Source organism: Phalangium opilio, unplaced genomic scaffold, assembly GCF_054372755.1.
Source record: "Phalangium opilio isolate 3A_F unplaced genomic scaffold, DU_Popi_V2 ptg000077l_1, whole genome shotgun sequence".
In the NCBI taxonomy this organism is placed as follows: domain Eukaryota; kingdom Metazoa; phylum Arthropoda; class Arachnida; order Opiliones; family Phalangiidae; genus Phalangium; species Phalangium opilio.
The window spans coordinates 3,047,261-3,068,734 of NW_028324185.1; the positions used below are offsets into that span (position 1 = coordinate 3,047,261).

At 37.7% G+C, this 21,474-nt stretch overlaps 2 non-coding genes across 2 annotated transcripts; both read right to left on the reverse strand.

Moving 5' to 3' along the window:
• Positions 1-16,463: 16,463 nt before the first annotated feature.
• Positions 16,464-16,536, reverse strand: TRNAT-CGU (transfer RNA threonine (anticodon CGU)). Its single transcript has one exon. It is a non-coding gene; the product is annotated as a tRNA-Thr (tRNA).
• Positions 16,537-16,706: 170 nt separating this feature from the next.
• TRNAT-CGU (transfer RNA threonine (anticodon CGU)) lies at positions 16,707-16,779 on the reverse strand. Its single transcript has one exon. It is a non-coding gene; the product is annotated as a tRNA-Thr (tRNA).
• Positions 16,780-21,474: the final 4,695 nt, after the last annotated feature.

Here is a 21,474-nt window from a genome sequence, read left to right on the forward strand (position 1 = left end):
AATAAATTCCATTGATAACAATACAACTGGTTCGACCACGCCCCCCCAAAAGCCATTACGACACGTCTGAACGTGTTTATCTATAGGTAAAAAACAGATTGGGATAAATTCTTTTGTTATGAACCAAGTCAGACCCCCCTCCTCCCCCTTAATGTCATATAACACACACCTGGGTGGCCAAAAGGGGATTTTGTAAACTATAGAGAGCCATTTCACTTCCGAACTCTGGAGAGAAAGGTTGGTGACAAGGCTAGTAAGAAATCAAGTGTTTCTTCCGATGCACCTTACGTAATTTGTAATTCTTGTTTTGGTAAAAATGTCCCTTAAAATGTGTGCTAAATAGAAAACATATGAGACAGTCTAGCCATATTCGTGTATACTTTACTCGGAAATGTTAAGATCGGTCAGTTTTTTAGCATAGGAAGTAATATTCCGGTATATTTCATTCATCTGACCACATCTCTTTCGGTATGGCCGAAAATGTTCATGAAAACCTCAAAAAACTAGGGTTTGCCCCCATGCCACGTACGGGTCATCTACACTGCCCTCATTGTGCTGGGACTTTAAAAGACGTGCCTGACTGCGGCCAATTAAATTATTTCTGCACATCACGTGACTGTGCGCACTTCAGACGTTGTGTTTTAGTTCAATCTTAAAACCCTATCCGTATGTCGACCCATAAAGAGCGAAGACATCTTCTTGACGAGCGAAACTTTTGTACACTGTGCGGTGAGTTTAAATACCGGATTAAGGACTTGTGCCCGTGTTACAAATGGACTGATGATTCACCAGAGATTTAAATCAGGTACGGCAGTGACTTTCGAGATGAAATAGAATTGTGGAAGCATCATAGTTCAACTTTTGCTTCATAAAAAAAGGGTATGTTTCACTTTGCATCATAACAATGTTTGTACTCTAGTCGATATTCATGTGTACTTTAGTATTATTCGTATGAAGTTCAGTATTAATTTCTAATAAGCCACTTGTGCATGGTAAAATTGGTGTTTTTTAGGTAGTATTATATAATTGCCAGTATTTTAATCAATATTCATGGGTATTTTAATAGTAGTCAGCTATAACCTTTGCATGTATTTTATATAAATCACGTGTAATTTAGTATTGTTTGTATTAAGTTCAGCATTAGTATATAATAGACACATGTGCATGGTAAAATTGGTGTTTTTTAAGGTAGTATTATATAAATGCCAGTATTTTACTCAATATTCATGTGTATTTTAGTAGTATTCGTATGAAAAAAACTGTAGTAATATTTCTGTGAAGAATCTTTCTTGCTCATTAAATGTACTAAGCCTAATACAATTTCTGATTCTTCCGCCTATACAACTAGAATAACCTAGCAAAAGCCAGTGTTTCAGGATTATCATAGAATAACTTAGCATAAGCCTGTGGTTCAAGAACTAGTATTGTATAAACCTACCAGGGTTTACCATAGAATAACCTAGCATAAGACTATATTTTTCAGCATTTACCAAGAATAAACCTAGCAAAAGTCCATGTTTCAAGCTCTAATATAGTATAAACCTACTAGGAACTACCATAGAATAACCTAGCATAAGCCTATTACTTTAATTTTGGGTAACGCAACAAAAAATATCTTAAACATGTTGAGACTTGCCTTCGGGGCGAACACCTGGAAACAATTAAATGTTTCGTGGTAGTAAGAGTCGCCAACTAACAAAGCAATAAATCCGAAATTAGATTCCATTCATAACAATACAACTGATTCGACCATGCCCCTAAACCCATTAAGACACGTCTATATAGTAAAAATAAAAACGGATGGGGATAAATTCTTTTGTTCAAGTTCTGTCCCTTTTTATGGCCATAGACCCGGCTGCGCGTGGTTACGTATAAATAAAAAAAGCCTGTCTTAACACGTTTGTGTGAGTCATAACTCAATGTAAATACAGATTCCATTAATAACAATACAATTAGTTTAGCCACGCCCCCTTTTATGGTCCTCAACCACCTGGCCAATAAAGGGCAATAAAAAAGAAAAGCACCAGTCAATATACCCTCAGGCTAACTATCAACCCCGCACTCAAGAAAATCACGCAATAAAGATCATTCAGCCCTCAGCTTTTAACCCGTAATTTCCCCCCCTCTCCTCCCCCAACACCATCACGTGACGTCATCAATCCCCCCCAACCCCCCGGATGACGGTATAGAACAGGTTTTTCCCCTCCCCCCTTCAGGGGGGAAGGAAGGGGGGTAAAACCTGTTCTATACCGTCATCCTTACTCTCTAAAGAGCGTAAAAATCAATGAATATATCAATTGGAACCATGTTTCTATCTACAACATAAAAGAAGATGCAAGCAATTAAGTTTCAGTAATGCAGCGCATAACAGACCCTAGGCGTTAGACTTTCTCACAAAGCACTCACTAAGGTTGAAAGAATATGTCAGGTGGTACTCGATTAAGCCGTTAAAGTTTTAGATTAAGATTGCACATAATTATCAAACCTCAGGTATTCGTGTATTTACAATCCTGTGAACTGTTCGTTTTAGCAGAAACGTTGGGGTGTCATCCAGTTTGCTCAACAGAGTTGTGCTTGTTTAATATTAGAAGTGAGAATATCCATTATTTTAATTAAAAATTAAAATAGCGTTATTTAAACCCGAGATATCCTTGCTTTTTGTAGATACCCAAGTGTCGTCAACGAAGATTGTAATGTATCGAGAAATGGTGCGATTTTATTCCATTTCCAAACGAATGTCGCGTTGTTACGATTTAGGCTCCTTTGGTAGGATTTTATAAATAATCATTTCCATGCATAAAGTAAGACAAGCGATTCCAATTCCCCAAGACCAGAAGTTATACATAATCGATAATTCCTCAATGGTCGTCACGGTGATTTCATTGACGGTGGTTCCTTCATCCGGCGCTACAAAACGATTGAACTCTTAATTGAAGTAAATGATGAGGCTGACCAGTTTCAAAATACCGACTCGCCCTATGTAAGAAAAGACATTTTAAGAACGTGTAGTCATTAGGGATGATACATTTGGTCTGTGTTCAGTAAAACTCAACGGAAAATTTGTTGAAACATGCATTTAACAGAATAAAGTTGTTTTGGGAGGGGGGGCGATTACAGAAGGTGATAACAGTTAATAAACACAACCATGGTGATGAACTCACAAGTAATCAACTCTTTCCAGAATCCTTGACGGTAGCATCTTATTAACTCACAAGAGGCTACTATTTTCAAAAGTTAGTTTCAAGAAGAAGGCCTACAGATTTCAGGAACACAAAATATTTGTACATTTCCCGACTCGAATCAAGTTACGTTATCGGTGGTGCAGCCGAGGGAGCGTTATTACCTTGGCACCATGCTGAATATTTTAAAATTTACTGTCGTCTCCAATGAAAACTTTCTCTCCCGCGACGACTTGTTCATTCATTAGTACCCCAAATATTAGGTCTTGTGAAAGAAATTAAAAAAAACCAAAGTTTCTTCTTAACAATCTAAGTTGGTGATGATGGTTCTCATCAATTAGGATAAGAATATGGTTTTTTTTATTAAATGAAGAAGTTATATTTTGTTAGGAATATTATATATATATGTGAATGTGAGTTCAAGTATGCGTGCACGATAAAACTCACAGTTTAAGGAAAATAAAGGGAAAAATTCATGCGTGCTTGTTCATCAGGCAATGCTTCAGCGACACTGTATTATCAAAAATTGCCCAATGAACTAAGGTCAAAGTTCATTTGGCCATTTCATATAAATAGAGCGTAACAATGAGGTGTAGAGAACATTCACTATGCCGAGATTAAGTAATCTAGATCGAGAAAGGTTAAGGTCGAGCTAAAGCCAACTTGGGAAGGGGGGAGGGGTTGTTCATATGCCTTTAGTTTCTGCTCATTTCCAAGCAAGTGTTTCAATTAAAAAATTTCAAGACTTTACAAACCGAAAGACAACATTTCAAAGATTACAACAAAATTGTGAAAAACTTTTATTTTTGAAATTACATTAAGTTAAATGACATTAAATTTAAAGTTACTAATTCCAATATATCTTGTCTTTCCGTCGTTTAAATTGCATAAAATTTTGCATACACGCGCATTTACACCTACGCTAGTGGTTAATCGAGACAGTTTTGGAAAATGTCAATTATTTAACTAATTAAGTAACTAATTAAATTAATTTATTCGCTTAATTAGTTATATAATTGACATTTTGCAAAAGTGTCTCGATTAACCACTAGCGTAGGTGTAAATGCGCGTGTATGCAAAATTTTATGCAATTTAAACGACGGAAAGACAAGATATATTGGAATTAGTAACTTTAAATTTAATGTCATATAACTTAATGTAATTTCAAAAATAAAAGTTTTTCACAATTTTGTTGTAATCTTTGAAATGTTGTCTTTCGGTTTGTAAAGTCTTGAAATTTTTTAATTGAAACACTTGCTTGAAAATGAGCAGAAACTAAAGGCATATGAACAACCCCTCTCCCCTTCCCAAGTTGGCTTTAGCTCGACCTTAATAGCTCTTCATGAAGCCGGTCGAAGTGTTGCGCAAATAGCCTTTCAACTTAATTGCTCAAAACCAACCGTAAGATATTGGATCGCAGCTCACGTAGATAATGGTCGCCTAACTGATTTGCCAAGACCTGGAGCACATCGATTTACGACACCAGAAGAGGATGAAGTTATTGCAGCCATCGCTTTCAACAACCCGACAATCACGTGTCGTCCCATAAAATTCCTCATGGACTTAGAAGCTTCGGAACAAACTATTAGAAGAAGGATTCGTGCTTCCGGGCTTCGAAGCCGCATCGCAGCCAACAAACCTTTCCTGAAGCCGGAGCAAGAAGCACAACGACTGGGCTTTGCCCGCGATTATTTGCATTGGGGAAATGAATGCAATCAGGTTAATATAAGCGACGAGTCAACATTTTGCTCTAGCCAAAATCACCAGTGTCGGGTATGGAGGGAGATAGGCTGCAGGTATGATCCTTCATTCATTAATTCTCGAAAGAATAGTGGTCGTTTTTCCGTTCCGGTTTGGGGTTACATTAGTCGAGAAGGGCTAGGTTGTTTGGTGCGCATCGATGGGCATTTGAACTCAGAAAAATATATAGACATAATTGAGCACAGCTTCGTTCCTCACGTCCTCGACAACTACTTTCCGGATGGAAAATTCACTTTTCAACAAGACAACTCGAGGATTCACACTTCGCGCGCAACGCTGCAATATTTTCGGGAGTATCGTCAAAAAATTGCTCTTCTTAGATGGCCAACATGTTCACCAGATCTGTCTCCAATTGAAAACGTTTGGGCGGAAATGAAGAAAAGCATGGGACGGATTGCTGTGGCGCCTCAAAACGCAGATGAGCTTTGGGCTATGGTGAAGGTTGCCTTGGAGGAAATCAGTGAAAGACGAAACTACACGGCGGAGTTGTTCGCGTCGATGCCACGAAGGTTACAAAACGTCATCGATGTTAACGGAAAGATGACAAGATATTGATTAAATTTATAACTCTAAGAACCCTATTTAATTACACTTTAATGATTCATATTGAAATAAATAAACTGCTTGCCCACGTAAAAACCTTTGAATAAATTTTGTTGCAATCGCAATAACGTGTTTGGAACTGATTTTTAACAAGCGTGCCACGCATTTTCCCATTTATTATTCTAAACTGCGAGTTATATCCTGCACGCAGATTTGACCTCACATTCATATATATAATATTCCTAACAAAATATAACTTCTTCATTTAATAAAAAACCATTTTTTATCCTAGTTGATGAGAACAATACTCACCTACTTAGATTGTTAAAAGTGACGACTAACTTTGGTTTTTTAATTTCTTTCACAAGACCTAATATTTGGGGTACTAATGAATGAACAAGACGTCGCGGGAGAGAAAGTTTTCATTGGAGACGACTGTACAGCCGCCGAGGGCAAACGTGTTAAGGCATTCACTTAGAAATGCAGTTTTTGGTGACCTCTTCCTTAAAATGGTAGGAATTTCTTTCAACTGTTCCACCCGAGGCTTGTGGGAACTCAAGGGCTACAAGCACTAACGACGAATTTGTTTTTACTTCATGCAAAGCTTCCGCACCCGCAAGCCTCCGGTGTCGCCCTTATAAGTAAGCTGGATGAAATAGCGAAGTCAAGGGCTCCGTCAAGGGACGGGACCATATTCGAAGACTACCAAAATAAACAGAATATACGTTTTTGCCATACCCTAATCACAGTCGTCAAAACATCGATTTAATTAAAAGATCCAAAACGATATTTTACAAATTTCGTACTCATTGGCTTATCATTAAATAAAGATTAACTGTTTTACTATGGTATTCATTCCTGCTTCTTTAACGTATATAATTCTTAGTTATAAGCACAATTCTGATTGTAACATGTTATCTGGCATATCACTCTTTTTGTTTACACCACATCAAGCTTTATACTCAACGGTTCTGTAATACGTTCGATGTGAAAAACCAGAAGTATTCCAAACACAAAAACTCTTTCCGCCAAGGGTTGCGAATGAATTTCTTGAAGATGACCGATAATATTGACAGGAATACGACACAGGCTATTGTCGTTAACCAAATAGATCCGCCAAACCCACTATGAGATAAGATCCGTCAAACCTACTAAGAGATAATCTTTTGCTCTGAATGTTCACCTCGCTAGCTGGGGTTCCGAAAGACATAATTTTGTTTTAGAAGTAGGAATGGAGAACAGAGTAATGCGCGCTCGAGTCAAACTCGCGGACCGCCTTCCACGGGACGGGGTGGTATGAAAGAAGAGGCAGGTCTTAGCGACAGAAGTTAAAAGGAATTACGTATTTTGGGCCGTCCCCGCCAGTAACGTTATCAATACGTAGTTTAAGATACTTTAAAATTTTCGTAACGTGTTTTAGGGAGGAGCTCTATACTGGGCTGTGAGTCGGAATGAAGTAACTTCTTTCCCTGTTGTTACTATGACTAGTATACTAAAACTTGCCGCGTAAGCGGCGCTTAAAGGCCTCGGAATACCTTCCTTATTTTTCCATGCAGTTCCTCGGTAAATATCTTTCGACATACTATTGACACGTTCAAATGGCACCATGAAAAGACTTAGGAAATTCTCATCATGTTATTATACAAAATTTAAAATAGAAAGTTTAATTGAAAGCATTGTGACATTTTTATACGAAACCCAGATCTCTTATTTTTATGTTACCTTACGCTTGGTAAATTTAGCAAAATATACCGTATCGCCGATTCCAAAATGTTTTCTGTAAAATGCCCTGCTAAAAATTCTGAAATTGCTCCACTGACAACGGATTCATTGTCTATTACAAGAAAAAATGTATAAGAACTACAACATTTTATCATTTCGTACATGGAAACTCACTGCAATTTTTAGAACGTATTTCTTTGGCGAAGTCATATTAACTTATGGAGTTAATTTTGCATAATAATAATAATGGCTGCCTTAGGAATGTACTTGTAATCAAATTTTTTTAAACTATCTCCAACATTATCAATTTCGATTTCCACGTAATTGTTAGTGTAATTTAAACCTATATTTTTAGCATGCTTTGATACAGGAAATTTGGATATATAGGGAACATTTTCGTAATTATTCTCCTTAAACTCGAATAAGGTAGATAAAGGTGACCCATCTGGTATTCTAAACCTTATGTTCGCCTCTCCTAAAACTTGCAGGTAAACGGGAAAGTTTGTATCTAACTGTTTTCCTAGGGCCCCGTCTTTATATTTATTCACTAATTTAAAAGATAATTTGCCTTTTAAATACGGATGACTGTTTACATCATCATTTAACAGCTCGACAAAATTTTGAGGTAATTCGTACTCTTTGGTTTTAGTATAACGATTAACGGGTATCTCTACTTTTTGATATTCAACAGGTTCTCTAACAGCTGCATAGTTGTCACGGTTTGGGTCACTTTCGACCTGAATTTCAAACTTGTTAAACTCTTCGCTTATATTCACCCAGTGATTTGGAAATATGATTTCCGCTAACCCGACTTCATAGTTACTACTCAAGGTTAATGGCTGATGCAAATAATTTTTAAAACTTGACTGGGTATTATTTGGATATATATCTAAACACGTATTAGACGCTAAAGTTAAAAAAAAGTCGTCATTCATGACTAACGGCTGTTTGTCAACTAACCCCAACTTCTTAAACTAACCTTATTTTATACATAAAAAGATCGTCCATAGCTCGGTGAACTGGCCGGGATTTGAACTCGCCACCTTTTTAGGTATCACATAAGTAAACCCTGCCTTTACTCATTGAGCTATGGACAATCTTAAAAAACACGCCGTTTATTTTCCTCAAAACGACAAAATTCATAAACTTTAAAAATCGTTACCCTTGAAACATCTACGCAGGTGGGTAATCAAGCCATTGAGCCATGGAAAATCTTAAAAAAAACTCATTTTATTTTCCTCAAAACGACAAAATTCTTAAACTTTAAAAGTCGTTACCCTTGAAACATCTACGCGGATGGGTAATCAAGCCGAAAAAAACTAGTTCCATCCGGTTTGATGCAATTATTATATAAGCCATCTGGCTTTAATAGTACCTTAAAGAGTGGAGTCGGTAAAAAAATACTTCTTTTAATATTAATTTTTACCTTGATAGTTTAGTATATAAGCGCCGTGTTTCGAAAAGAAAGTTATCAGTTGCCTGACTACGCTCTTAATGTTTAACCGTGTGCAGTATTATGAATATGTCTTTCTCTACCGCTCCTGGACTCACACAACTTTTCGATTTTTCCATCCGTTTCTTCTCGGGCATAGCCTGAGAAGAGACCAAATTCGATTCACGTTTCTGAATTTACTTGCGTAAATTCAGGTTCATGCGAATCGACCTTCATTGCGGTGGTCCGTTGTATGGACGCAAATGACGCCGCAATGAAGGAGAAGTCCTGGCGCCAACAACCAGACCTGGACAAGAAAACCATGCCCCACAGTGGCTCGAATGTAACTTTCTTCGGGAGATGGTGCGCTCACAAACCCCGCATGAGATTCTGCGTACCTTGCACCAGTTGGAACACGTTCTCTTCAGTGAAGCTCGTCGTAGGGTCTTGACTTTGATGTCCTTCTCAAACTTAACAATTTCACGACATCAACGAGGCCCTCGATAAATACATTTTGGAAACCAAGAAGTGGCGAAAAACAACCAAGCCTTGGCCCTTGATCTTTGAGAACCAATGAAGAGAAGCCTCGTTGTTGACCGGTAGAAGTGGCGGTTAATAACTTTAGTTTTAATTTAGGATTCAACATGTAACATGTTTTTTATGGGGATGCCGAACAAATCATTCCCAACTCAAAGAAAAGAAGTATTGACCATTTTTTTGTTATATCTATATTCTTGTTAATCTGGATTGTCTTATTGTATATACTATTTGGTATTGTTATTAAAAATTCTTTACTTGTATATTTGACTTTGTTTCTCAGACCTATTTAGAGGTATTATGGCGGGAAATTCAAACGGGGATTTTGCAAAATAACTGGACTGGTTTATTAAAAATGGGTAAATTCCCTCTGAATAGTCTTAGCAGGGTGGAAGGCAGGTAAGATTTTCTTATTAAATAACCCAATTTTTGGTTGGAAGTTTGGTTTGAGTCTGGTGGATGGGGAGAGGGCGGCCATCTTGGGCGGCGGCCATCTTGGATCCATGCGTATTTGGGTAGTCCCTACTACTCATCGCGGGCTTGGGAAGAGGCGGAGTCTATTTATCCTTTTTTGTCGCTTCAACTAGAGTTCTTTCTGGTGGAGTCACCAAATAAGTGTTTACTTAAAAAACTCGAAATCGGAATGATGGGGATGAAAAGCCCCGAACACACTGTATTCCTGTCGCCATGCATTGCCAAAGCTATGCTAGAGAGACCTTGAAAACCGGGATTAATACTCGTGCGAGGGGGAGATTCTCCCCCGCACGAGTAAAAAGGATGTAACGCTAAATAAGGTGAATAACCACGGAGCTATATTGTAGAAGGAGTAGAGACGCGGCCACTAGGGCCTAGACAATAGCGTACTGGTGTTCACTTCATTTTCGCGCATACGAGCCTATGTAAACAATCTCTGAGACTCTGACGTCATTTCTCTTAGAGAACACGTGAATTAAATAATGCGTCGTCTGCTTTGAACTAAGGCCCCAGACAGAAATTTTGTAATGTCTGCTTAGAAACTGACTGTTAAGTTTATAATTACTAGTTTATATTTTTACCCTAACTTCCTAGTCGTGTGTGTTCGTCAATTGAGTCGGCATTGGTTCATCAATTTTTTTTAATATGGATAATTTATCGGAATCATAGGCGTAGAGTTCTATAGGCCCGTGGGGCCCGAGCCCCCCCCCCAAAAAATTTTAAAAGTGGCCACGGGCCCCTCCAAAAATTTGTCATCCATAATACCGAAATCATGAAGATAGTGACCTCATAAAAATAATTTTTGCGTTTAACTGACTGCAAAAAACCATTAAAACCACTACAGACTCGAGCAGTGTTTTCCGAACAGAATAGTTTTATTTTGTTCTGTAAAATGTAAACAAGACGACTCAAGGGCTGGGCCACAATAGTAGGCACATCGTTATCTACTTAATTATTCTTACTTTGATAAATTTACTTATGTTATAATTGTAATAGTGCGACTAAACAGAGAACTTGAAATTTACTTCTGTAATATTTGTTATAGTGCGACATAAACAGAAAACTTTTAAATTTATTTATGTTATAATTGTAATAACCCGGTTCCGAGAAGCTTTTGCTTTTAAAATTCCCCACGATTTCTTTGAATGTTGAAATAGGGGAGTGGGATTGAACGCGTGAAATACTTGTCGAAGGGTGATAAGAATTTTAAAGGGAGTATTAAACCTTCCATTTTAAGGCTATATCATAATCCTCTCTCTCGCTTGAAACATAGAGCAAATGTGAAACAAACAATGCTTAACCATACTAGTACAATTTAATGCAATGCTTAATCCTCTCATATTCACTCTTACTTCAATGACGAACGAAAAATATCACCTCACCACAATCCTCTCCCATCAGCTCCCATTGACTCTCCCTTCAATGAGGAACGAACGAAAAATTTTATACTGCCAAAGGCAGTACAGAGATACTCCTACAATGCCAGCGCCAACAGGGCAGGTCATACTTATGTCCATATCGTAGATGTACATCATACGATGCGAATAAAAAGTGTAGTTTCTAAGAGTTGACCGTCCAGGCAGCAGCGGCTGGCAACCCATCCTAACCACATTGGCTGGTTTTCATGGTTTTCACGTCAATTAAATTTAGATACTACAACAATTTCGTTGACCGTTGACACAAACAGGGCCGGATTAAGCAATTTTGCACCCGTAGGCCATGATAATGTGTGCCCCCTTAAGTCGAAAAAAAAGGAACAACAAATGTTCCTAACGGGGAATAGTTTAACTCAATGCGCCCCAAACAAACCTTGCGCCCGGGGGCCAGTGCCCCCTTGGCCCCTCCTTTAATCCGACCCTGGACACAAATAAGGGAAGGAATGAGGGATGGGATTGAAACGGAGCCTCCGAAATGAACTAGGCCCATGCATGTCAAATTTTATGTGGGGAAATATCCAGTTTGTTAAGGAAAATATTTTCACCATATATGTGTACGAGATGGCGCTTATATTACCGTTGTGACATGGGTCTTCCTTAAATTATCGTTGATATTTTAGGGGCAGTCATAAATTTTTTTGGATAGAGAAAAGTTTCATCCTAAAATTAACGAAAATATTTTTGGGACTATTCACTTTTTATTGAATCTTTCGGTTAGATTGTATTGATGACAACAAAATAAATTATTTCAATTAAAATAATTCGGTAAGAGTAATAAAAACTTATTCTTAAAATCCACGACCTTGGCCCAAATACTAAAGCAGTCGACAGGGTCACGGGGTTGAACTTTGTTTATTTTATGGTAATATAAGCGCCCCCAAGCCTAAAACCACGTCGAACTAAATTGGTTAAAAAAATATTCTCGCTTCGCGACACGCATGGGCCTAGTTAATTTCGGAGGCTCCGATTGAAAACTGAAACTGCTCTTCTGAAAATAACCCATTTTTAGCATGCTCTAGTCTAGTATAGTCAGAAGCCGATTAGCCTTTACACATGAAATAGGTAACATGTGCCATTGTGCCTGGAGGAGCTACACGATATTATCTAAGCTCCTGGGAAAGAACCCCCTTTATGCGGAGGAACATTATTCGGTTAGGCGGCTCCTTAAGATCCTTGCGATCCTTCCGATTTAAGAACCGATTTACCAGAAACATAAATTGGGGAACTGCTATAAAGACTGAATATTCTTTAGTTAAAACTGTACACAATACCAAAGATTATTTGGGAATAAGGCACGAAGATCTTATCAATCTGGGTAACTTTTAAAATTGACCGAAAATGTACAAATCGTGTTTGGCGACACTCTGAAACGTGTTAGGCGACATTCTTAAAAGCGTTATGCGACATTCTTAAAAGCGTTATGCGACACTCTTGGAGTGGCGTCGCTAGGCCTTTTATGGGGGCTATAGCGCCCCCAAATTTCAAAGTTAGCCCCCTCAATATAAGCCGTACACTAACTTCTACATCGTCGACTTTAGTTACAGTTAGAGAAATTTTCGCTTCAAAAACGTCGTAAGTGTCAAACTGTTCCAAGTTCTCGCACTTCCATGGATTTTCTTTTTTTAAATATGGTAGAATAGATTAGGTCAAACGCGTTTTTGGTGCTCGAAAAACTCTTCGTGAAAAGAGATTATTAAATTTAACGAATACGACTGTATCTACTGCTGGGATATTAGGGCCTCCAAAACCAATTTAATACCCGATGCTTTTATTCTAATTTATAACTTTCTGCCTTTTTCAGAAGTTAATAAGTCGGTGAAAATGACCAACTTACCATGCAGTTTGACGCTGGATTTTAAGTCGATCAAGTGGCCAACTTTTTATGTAGTTTCACATTGATGCGAGAACTACCCTTGCTTGTTAGAACTGTCCTCTTAAGTTCTCTCAAGGTTGAACCTTGCTAAGCATATAGCGCTATTTGCTGATAAATCAACCACTCAGCAAGGTGTCATGCGACACTCAGAAAGCGTTATTTAAATTCGGAAAGGTGTTATACTGCACCCTTTAAGGAATTGCACAACACTCATATGGGAGTAAAAATTAACTTTTAGTTCGATATAAGAGTTAAAAAGGTGTTAAACTGAACCTCTGTTGCACCATTTTATTCTTATCTTTGACACTAAATGCTCAAATAAGTGTTATTAAACCCTTTCTGGGGTGTAAATGAACACCTGTAATGGTGTCAAATTTGGACCCTTATAAACTACTTTTAAAGGTGTTAAAGCACACCGCATTTTCTTATAGTGTATTACAGCAACCAGTTTAAATCTACCCTAATGGACAGTCTGTCAGCCAGTCGTCTTATATAAATGACCAGTTGCATCTTAACCAACAGAGCTTAATGTTTTTAATAAAGGTTTGAGTCTTTTAGTTTAACAGCAAAGAGCGTCTTTATCAAAATAAGCTCCGGGATTTAAAACTGTTCTAAGAGCTGTTATTTTTACAGCAACCCTATTTTTTTAGTGTACCATAAGCGGTTTGAAACAGCATGGTGTGTTTTTATTTTCACAGCAAACCACGTTTTAATCCACAGTGCTAAGTGAGTTTAAACCCACATATTTTGCTGTTAGTTTTACAGCAGCAGACATTTTATGTAACTGTGATTTATTGGTAGTAAAAGAGCATATAGTGCTGGTTTTTTCATTGAACCCTACAATATAATCAACGGTTAAGACTGTCTTTGAAACAACCTCTGAAGCGGTTATTTTACAAGCTACGAACGCCCTGAATACATGAACAGTTAATTCATTAAACTGTTAGTTCCACTGTTTAGAAAAACAGTATTGTCAACGGTATTAAAAACAGGGAGGATGCACAACTAAATTAACATCATCTTAATGGCATACGCTATTGCCATTACCTTAGTGTATATTTTACAGCATTTTTATTCTGTGTGTAGGCACTAAAGTGAGGAGATCAGCCAAACATTTGCAAAAGCGTTGAGGACGTGTGTCGATGTGTTTTTGGCATTCGTGCCTAATTGAGGCTTCTAGAAGTCTATAATGATTGGGTTAGGACCTTTGAAAGCGTGAAAAAATGACATCGCCAGTTTTCAGGGTCATGCTGTTTTGGTAGTCATTATACAGTAGTGTGCCGTAGGACAAAATCCTTGAGCTTGGGTCATAGAAGACCGACCGCCGCTATCTGGTTGTCGTTTGGAACTATGTCTATCTATACTCACCGGTCAACCCTTGATAATTCCTTTTCAGCATTGGTGACCTCGACATATTTATCACAGTCAGTATCTAGAACACGCTTCCTTTTTTTTGTGGTTGGATGGTTGATGCCCTGGTCATACCTTTGTGTTCTGAACCTGAGGCATTGTCACCATCTAGGGTCGGCATGTTTTCAGATGGTACAACAGTTTCACGCACCGTTGGAGTCGTTTTGGAGCTTGAGATAGTGTCACCAGCTGGTTCGAGGATTTCAGAACATGATGTGTTCGTTTTGGAGGTTTAAGGCTGATCAAATTCAAGGCCAATGTCAACTAGAGGTTCTTCTCTGCTGTCAATGTCTTCATCCCAGAGTGTTTCACATCCAATTGACTTAAGTACCTGCAGTGATTTTCTGTCCAGTTTACCTAACTATCACATCTAGTGGTATTAGACCTTCCCTAGTGCCTCGGCTAAAAACACTTTACGGTAGCTACAAGTATGGGTGGGGTAGTTGCTTAAGCTATGTACTTACTTTGTCCGCGTCTCCACCATCATTTTCATCATTGGCCTCATTACCATATTCTTGAATGTTTGACACGGTGCTAATGTGTTCAATTGGCGTGGTTGTTATATTGTTTAAGTTATGTTCATAACGAATATATTAAACGACCAAGTACTTACTCTCGACGAGTTACCACATCCTTCAAAAACATTAGCTGTCTGAAAAACGGCCATTTAACTAAATTTATATCAGACTCTTCCACGTATTGTTGGCCGGACCTTTTTTGACTTATGGCTTGGAAATTTGTACGGAATTGGTCCTTCAAGTACATCCACATATTCTTAACGTCCTTGACTATTGAAGCAATGTAAGGTGTGTCCAATTACATTTTTGAACTATACGAATTACAATAAGTTTACTAATACTGACCAGACATCTTCATTATGTCTGATACTTCTTGCCATTTTACACCTTGTACATTTCGGTCTCGGAAGTTGACATTTCTTTTATCCCAGATTTCTGGGTAATTTGTGATGACATTAATAAGTGTTTCCTTTCTTTGAGCATCTTTTTGCCTGATTGAGGCTCTTTTTTCTCTTTTAATGACATTATCAGACTACAGTCCTCTATTTTCCCTTTAAACCCACGTTCATACGACGCTTAAGCAGACGAAATACAAAATTGCCTCCCATTGGTTGTCATACGCACGTGACATTTCGCTAGAGCTAACGCGAGAATATCTGCCGTGGCAGATCGGGAGCTCATTCAGAAATTCAGCCTAATCCGCCATTAAAAGCCCGTTTCTTATCAGCTATCGCGCGAGTGTGAACGATCTCGCGAGAACTAAAAACCCGATTAAGCGTCAGGCATATACTTTTGGCTTCAGCTTTTGGGCTTTCTCGCGCCTTTGTAAACCGGCCTTAAACATGAACTACCTAGAGAACGCCGACGTCTTAAACTTTTTTCCGGTCGCGACGATGAAGTTTCGGCTTCATACACAAGCGAACATACCCTTTCTCGCTCGCTTAAAAACGGGCCTTAAGGCCATTTTCAAGTAAGAACGTGAAATAAACTACAAATAATCCTTTCTCACCCGAACGGACAAACCAGTTGTTATAAAGTCTATTGTGTCGTATTCACTGGAAAAAAATTATTGGATCAACCCTATCAACTGCATTCTTAGAATATGTTAAAGCTTAATTCTCATGATCTCCTGTTTACAAAACAGGCGCTTTAAGCTCTAAGCCACAGAGCCCAATATCTTGTTCAAGATGAATATTGGAAATTTCATTAAGTTCAACTAAATTAATACAGTGGCAATTTCACTAAATTGTTTGCATGTAAAAATATCTCAAGCAACTAAAAATTTTAATTTTTTTGAACCTTTAAAAGCTGCGAAAACCAATTCAACTAACATAATAAAGAGACTCCTACGAGAATCGAAGTCATGATCTCCTGTTCCCGAGACAGGCGCTTTAACCACTAAGACTCGGAGCCCTATACCGTGTTGCATGATGAATATTTAATATTTCATCAAGTTAAATTAATGCATTTGCAATTTAACCAAGTTGTTTGCATGTAAAAACATCTCAAGAAACTATAAATTTTAATTTTTTTGAATCTTTAAAAGGTACGAAAACTAATTCAACTAACATAATAACGAGGCTCCATCGAGAATCGAACTCATGATCTCCTGTATACGAGACAGGCGCTTTAACCACTAAGCCACGGGGCCCTATATCGTAGTCCATGATGAATATTTAATATTTCATTAAGTTCAACTAAATAAATACAGTGGAGATTTCACTAAATTGTTTGCATGTATAAATATCTCAAGCAACTAATAATTTTAGTGTTTTTGAACCATCAAAAGCTACGAAATCTAGTTCAACAAACATTATAACAAGGCTCCGACGAGAATCGAACTCATGATCTCCTGTTTACGAGACAGGCGCTTTAAAATCTAAGCCACGGAGCCCTATATCGTGTTGCATGATGATTATTTATTATTTCATTAAGTTAAACTTAATGCATTTTCAATACCACCAAATTTTTTGCATGTATAAATATCTCAAGCAAATATTAATTTTCGGGTTTTTGAATCTTTAATAGCTACGAAAACTAGTTCAACTAACATAATAACGAAGCTCCGACGGGACCCGACCTCAAGATCTCCTGATTACGAGACTGGCGCTTTAACATCTAAGACACAGAGCCCTATATCGTGTTGCATGATGAATAATTAATATTTCATTAAGTTAAACTAAATTAATGTATTTCCAATTTCACTATATTGTTTGCATGTATAAATATCTCAAGCAAATAATAATTTTAGTGTTTTTGAATCTTCAAAAGCTACGAAATCTAGTTCAACTAACATAATAGCAAGGCTCCTCGAGACTCGAAGTCATGAGCTCCTGTTTACAAGACAAGCGCTTTCACCACTCAGCCACGGAGCCCAATATGTTGTTGCATGATGAATATTTAATATTTTGTTAAGTTATAAAAATTAATGAAGTGTCAATTTCACCAAATTGTTTGCATATATAAATAGCTCAAACAACTATTAATTTTAATGTTTCGGAATCTTTAAGAGCTACGAAATCTAGTTCAACTAACATAATAAAGAATTTAGGCGTATATAGGGTATGTTCCATGGATAGAGAATGCGCGTGACAAAATTTGTTTTCACGCTATAGGATAGGCAACTCCCTTTCTCGAGCGACAGTTTATTCTGTATACACTCTGTTATAGCATCGGTTGTCAGCACGCACAAAGCTGTACTCTAGCTTTGTGCCTGCTGACATTAGACGAAAAACTTCTGGATTTAAAATATCCGCGAGTTTTCTTACATTGACACCAGTCTCCACTTACACTGGCTTCTAACACCACCATCCACTGGTCTTCCGTCTATTCCACATAGACACCAATCTGTATCAGTGGCTTCTACTCCATTATCATCGTTTGGTTTTAGGATATACGCGGCGATCAGCTAGGGTTACGAGAAACGTCTAGCCTCCCTAAGGTGGGATCGCCACCAAAGGTTTTCGCAGTTGCGCTTTTTCCTTACTATTATAATGGAAACGAATCGTATATATACCCCAAAATTTGAAGAAAGCGGGCAAGAGGGGTACCCTTCACTTTAAACGTCAATATTAGCAAAGTTTGAGATGATAATAGGTATAACTTTATTTTAAACGATTTAACTATTATTAATGTTAATTATTGAAGATTACAATAATTAAAAATAATTATATTTATTAAAATATTAAAGATAAACCTCTCGTGCAAAGAGAGAGATTATCATTGCCTCCTATATCTATCAAGGCCCGTGCATTGTGATATATTTCAATAATTGCCTCCTATATCTATCAAGGCGCGTGCATTGTGATATATTTCATTCATTGCCTCCTATATCTATCAAGGCCCGTGCATTGCGATATATTTTTCAAAACAACAACAAAAATGGGAAGCTCCTCTCAGAAACATAATAATTTCTTTTCTCTGTATATGAATTGAAAATATGGATAATATTGCGCTCCTTCTTTAATGGTATGAATCCTTGCCTGTCTATTCATATTTTACGTAGGAGTAATACGTTTTTAGCGAAGTCTAGAGAGGATAAACATAAGCGAGATTGTTTCGGAAAAAAATACTGCTTCCACTAATGGGTTTATACTCCTTGTTACTGTTGTATAGAGTAATCATGATAAAAGCTTAAAAAATTACGAGAGGACAGACCTTTTTTATCCTCTGGTTTTATTCTTAATAAGAATATAAAACATTTATTTTGTATCAAAAAATATTTTTTGGTGCTAAGATTGGTTTAAAAAATCCAAACGGTTAGGCATTGGGGAAAAAAACAAATGATATTTTTCAAATCTAATGAGATAACGCCCACCTTGATGAAAATTGCCCTTTTTTATCCGCGGGAGCCATTCTTAATGAGAATTTCGATGCTAGTAGGTTGACAATTAAACTACCGGTATATTATTGTTGTTGGCAATTGGATATTAAGTCAAATTAAGTGGTTGTAAAGAGCCAGCAGGTTTTTGCCGCTTCTCTTTGTGAGTATTTGATTTTTGTCTGTAAAATGGAGGAAGATAATGTTGAGAGTAAGGATGAAATGCGGAAGCGCGGGAAAGGATGAGGGCAAAAAGGTCGACGTTTTCATTGGATACTTAAGTTTATATAATCTTCTCGACACGGAGAGGTTTTCCCAACTTGTCTTCCTCTCACCTATATATATTTACAACTTTCAAATCAAATTCCGTTTTAAGAAGCGCGTACTTTTTAGACAGAAAGAAATTGGTTGCAAAAATATCCTGAAAATGCCATAAAACTGTGATACAAGATGGGTTAGTAAATAATAGGAATCCAATATTTCAGAACCAGATTATAACTAGAATCATCGGGGCTTATACGCCCTTTGCTTGACGCTAACTGTCTAAGAGTTGTCAAAAGATCTCCTCCTGTCTTTTGTGTAATCTTTTCGACGATCGAAAGGCATTTGATAACCTCTGCTGGTGTCGAGTTGTTTGTGGCTAATCTGAGACGCAACTGCTCCGCCTCTTTTTTTTCAACCATGAGTTTTTTCAAATATTTACCTCTCCGAGTGACGTATGTCACGGAGAGGTATTACACTGGACGTGTGGGTGTGTCTGTCTGTGTGTGTGTCTGTCTGTCACACCCCACGTGACCGCGTTCGCAGTTTGCGTATCGGAGCAAACGTGTTCCCAATTTCCGGACTGCATTGACAGTTCACGGAAATTTGGAAAATTGTGTTTGTCTCCGCTGGCTATTCTACTTGAGTTCCCACCCCACCAGTTTCGGTTTTCGTCCACTCCACATGGACACTAGTCTGTACTTGCTGGCTTCCAAGCACCACCATCTTCTGTTCTTCGTCAATTCCACATTGACACCAGCTTCTATGCTCCACCATCTTCAGGTTTTTGTTCATTCCACATGGACGCCAGTCAGTACATTCTGGCTTCTTTTCCTTCGTCATCGTTTAGTTTCAAGATATACGCGGCGATCGGCTAGGGTTACGAGAAACGTCTAGCCTCCCAATGGCAGGGCTTCCACCATCGGTTCCCGCGAATGCGTTTTTATCTATTATTATAATGGAAACGAATCATATATATACCCCAAAATTTGAAGAAAGCGGGCAAGAGGGGTACCCTTCACTTTAAACGTCAATATTAGCAAAGTTTCGAAAGATAATAGGAACAACTTTATTTTAAACGATTTAACTATTTTTAAAGTTATTTACTGGCGATTAAAATAATTAATATAATTTATATTTAATTAATTATTTAAGATAAACCTATTTCTTTGAAGTAACACAAGTGAGAGTTTATATAGAACGAATTATGAAGATTGCATCTGAATCGAAACACTACACGCATATCAAAGTTAATATAAAGCGAGTAAGATGATAAGATCTCTTACAAAACGATAACATTTCCTTTTTGCAGAATATTATATGGTAATATTTTAAATAATTTTCAGCATTACGATTCTTTTAGTAATTCTGTAGCTATAAAGCTCTGTTTCATCTCAATATTCCAAGAACATCTTTTGATATTAACATTTCAAATTTGGTGTTTACTTTTTAATTCAGCTTTACTACATTTATATTTAGTGTAAATGCAACTTCTAATTTCAGTACACAATATGGATTTCAGTACTTCGTCTCTCTGTAAGTGTTGAAGCAATTGAGTCAATGAAACAAGATACCCTAGATTTAAACTAGAATTGACCTTGTTTCGTGTCCTCTTACAAGAGGTGTTAACGGTTCAGAATGAGCCGAAAGTTAAATACGCACTTAATTGATAGATATTAGGTCCTCATTAGACTTATGAGAATACACAGGGAAATGTTAAACGATTAAACCTTTACAATTGGCCTTCGCGATATCCCGCCAATTTGAGCTACGTATTTCCGGTTTTCTCATTGGCTGGTGGACCCGTGGACGAAGTAATACTGAAGAACCAATGGCAGCCCATTACTGCCCCCATTACTAAGCGACAAAACAACCAATGTAAAGCTTACAGCTCCAAAATAGAGGGGGTTATGAAAATGCGGAGTCAAATCCCGGAAAACGCTAGCGCCATCTAGACAAAATAAGACGTTAGCTGCTTCCCTCGTTAGAACGTTGATTCCCCCACTATCCAGTTTGCTACTATCTGCCGCTAGAAGGCGAATAAACAAGTATTTTTCAACTTTCTCCATCTGCCATCCGTCCTTCAGTATTAGTTCGTCCATGGTGGACCTGTGTTTGGAAAGTAAATTCGTCTCGACTCGGAGAGGTTTATTTTGGTTTCCCAACTTGTTAATTTTTTCCTTGTGTTCTTCTATAATTTTTTCGGTGCCGCGGAGGGCCACCTCAAATTTCTCTCGATTACTTTCCAAAATGGTTAAGCCCTTTTCATATAGATTTATCATAGTTGGTAGTGTTGAATGGTCTTCCGAGCTTTCCACCGGAATAATTGGAAGCTCTTCGATTTCTAAGAGGCGTCAAAATTGTACAAATAATTATATTTTATTACATCATCATGATATACCTTGTAATGCAATAATTACCGGCAACCGGGAACCTTTCGTGAGGAACGTTGGCGTGGGGCTCTTGGAAACATCCGCTTTCCATTTGCAAGGGTTTAAGCCAATTCGG